The following is a 3,511-nucleotide window of genomic DNA, read 5'->3' as shown; positions in this document are numbered from 1 at the left end:
TGGTTTTATTTCGATTTTTCAACCAAAATTACATTAAATTGTTGATATTCAAATTAGAAAATTATTTGGAATCAGTATATTATAGAAAGATGATACATAAATAGATTTTCTTTTAGGAAATTATTAATGGTTAAATTTCGATTTTTCAACCAAAATTCGATTAAATAGTTGATATACATCTTCCAAAAATTATTTGGAATCAGTAGACTATATTATAAAAACATGAAACTTAAATAGATTTTTTTTTTAGGAAATTATTAAGTTACTCCAGATCAAAATTCAATTGTTTTCTTGAATATATTTTAATGGATGTGTTGGGAATTTATAAATTTGGTTATTATAACTGACGTCGGGTCCTGGAAGACCATTCATAGTTAGCTTTTTCCCCCAGCAGAGTTGAAAATGGATGCTGAAACATAGTCTCTCTCTCTCTCTCTCTCTCTCTCTCTCTCTCTCTCTCTCTCTCTCTCTCTCTCTCTCTCTCTCTCTCGATAATCTTAAAATCCCAGGATTTGCGGTTGAGGCTGTGACTGGATTTACCCACCAGAAACAATGGCCTAATAAAACACAGTTGATTTTATCAGTAAGATTTAGGTTGTAATTAATAATGATGATAGGAGTAAAGTAATAATTATTTAATCAGAATTATGAAAAAATAGTTTTGTTCTCGTTTTTAATTTCCTTAAAAATATAATCTCTTTTCTCTGGGTAAATTTTAACTCTAGACCTATGTTAGATTTACTGCGATTGTAATATCATTTATTTCATTTATAGAATTTCTATAATGATTCTAAAGGTTTTTCACATGATAAAAATGATTTGAAAATTCAAACTAATAATATAGTTAGTTATTTTACTGTATAAGACGTTAGACCTATGTCTAAATCAAATCGCATTTGGTGACATTTAAATTCATTTTAAAGTTTCTTGTTACAATTACAGATGTTTTTATTCACATTATTATTGAAATTTATAGTTTTACATATTGATTTTAATGGTTAAACCATAATTCATTTAATAATTTCCTACTATCAAACAAGCCACTGATGGATATACCCTTTTCACATACGTCATATAACCAATCTTGTATCCAAGAGAGGGTGAAATATGTTTAGCCAAATATATATCCCCAGTGATTAAAACTTACAGATAAATATATTTCTATAATTAATAAACCAATTACTTAACATGATAGACACATTAGACGTATAATCTATAACGGATAACGTTATATAACTTGAAATTTATAATCGTTTTGAATAACGACTTATAGTTTTATAGTTTTATGAAGCTAGTATGGAATAAATCATTGGTGGATCAGCGGTACTATCGCTCTTCTAGAAGCAGTTACAGTTGCGGTAAGCATTTTATCTATACGGGTGACAGACTTTTTAATTTGATTTTATCGATAAGCAACAGGAAATGTCAGTCGGTGCTAATCTAATCACATTTTGACTCAACTATACGAAGGTGAACTTGTTGGTAATCTAGGTTTTGTGAGAGAGAGAGAGAGAGAGAGAGAGAGAGAGAGAGAGAGAGAGAGAGAGAGAGAGAGAGAGAGAGAGAGAGAGAGAGAGAGAGAGATGCATAATACATGTATATTTATAGCCCACTTCAACTTTATCTCTATGCAGGTATCCAACGCTCTCTCTCTCTCTCTCTCTCTCTCTCTCTCTCTCTCTCTCTCTCTCTCTCTCTCTCTCTCTCTCTCTCTCTCTCTCTCTCTCTCTCTCTCTCTCTCTCTCTCTCTCTCTCTCTGCTGATGAAATAATGCAATCTTTGTATCAATATGATAGTATGAGATATTACTCATATAGATATTAAGTTTTAAAATAAAAAGAATACACACACACACACACACACATATATATATATATATATATATATATATATATATATATATATATATATATATATATATATATATCATTTATGGACTACTAGAAAGCATTTAATTCTGTCAAAACTTCAGCAATAATGAAAACCCTTTCAAAAACAAGGAATAGATGAATCTTATGTCAGAATACTTGAAGATATCTATGCGGGAAGTACAGCAATATTAAACTACATAAAGAAACTTAGAAAATCCCAATTGAGAAAAGAGTTAGACAGGGAGACCCCATCTCTCCTAAATTATTCAGTGTACCTAGAAGAAGATTTTAAGAATGTAGATATTGAAAATGTAGATTTTAACATTAATGGGGGATATCTTAACAACTTAGGATTTGCAGATGATATAGTTAGTGAATCATGTGAGGAATTGCAAATGATGATAGAAAATTTGAATAGAAGAATTGTAGGTCTGAAAATGAATATGAGTAAAACTAAGATAATGTTCAATGACAATTCAGAGATAACAAATAAGGGTTATGGACGACCCTCAAGAGATTGTTTAAATGAATATACGTACTTAGGACACACAGTAAGTGCTTCCCCAGGACACAAGACCAAAATTAAAAGAAGGATAAGCATGGGATGGAGAGCTTTTTGTAAACAAAATGAGATTATGCAAATTAAAATGCCCCTCTCTCTAAAAACGAAAGTATTTAATCTGAGGGTCCTACCAGTATTAACTTATGCATCAGAAACTTGGAGAGTTACTAAAGCATTAGAACATAAGCTAGTTACAACTCGAATAACTATGGAGAGAATAATGATGGGAATAACACTAAGAGACTAGAAAAGGAGCAACATGGATATGAGAGCAAACTAAAGTAGAGGATATTCTAACAACTCGTAAGAAAAAGAAATGGACATGGGCAGGACATATAACGAGAGTGACAGACAATAGATGGACATTAAGAATAACAGAATAGGTCCCTAGAAATTGCAAAAGAAGCAGGGTAAGGAAGAAAAGACAAGGGATTGGCGAGCTAAGAAAGTTTGTGGACATAGAATGGCAAAGAAAGACTGTAAACAGACGAGAGTGGAAGTAAATGTCTGAATGTCTGAGGCCTTTGTTTTGCAGTGGACTAGTAACGGCTGATAATGATATATATGTATATATATATATATATATATATATATATATATATATATATATATATATATGCATACATATATATATCATCATCATCACCATCTCCTCCTACGCCTATTGACGCAAAGGGCCTCGGTTAGATTTCACCAGTCGTCTCTATCTCGAGCTGTTAATTCGACATTTCTCCATTCATCATCTCCTACTTCGTACTTCATAATCCACAACCATGTAGGTCTGTGTCTCCCAACTCTTCTATTGCCTTGTGTATACCATCTTTTCCCCCGAAGAATATAGTTACAAATAACATTAAATTTCCTAGTTTCAACGAACGACAAAGCGTTATTCATTCCTTAAGTAAAAAGGTGGACAACAAACTCATCATTTAACCGGATAAAGCCTCTCCAAACACTCATAACTTTTGCGCATTCCAATACGATATGTCACATCTTATCGAAGCGAGCATATCAACGGTCAACCAATAGTATAACTCGATGTGTCCGGTGGCCTGCCTACCCCCAGAGGGCCCTAACA

Source organism: Palaemon carinicauda, unplaced genomic scaffold (genome assembly GCF_036898095.1).
Source record: "Palaemon carinicauda isolate YSFRI2023 unplaced genomic scaffold, ASM3689809v2 scaffold89, whole genome shotgun sequence".
Lineage (NCBI taxonomy): Eukaryota > Metazoa > Arthropoda > Malacostraca > Decapoda > Palaemonidae > Palaemon > Palaemon carinicauda.
The sequence above is the reverse complement of the archived record's forward strand: the minus strand, read 5'-3'. Positions refer to the sequence as shown.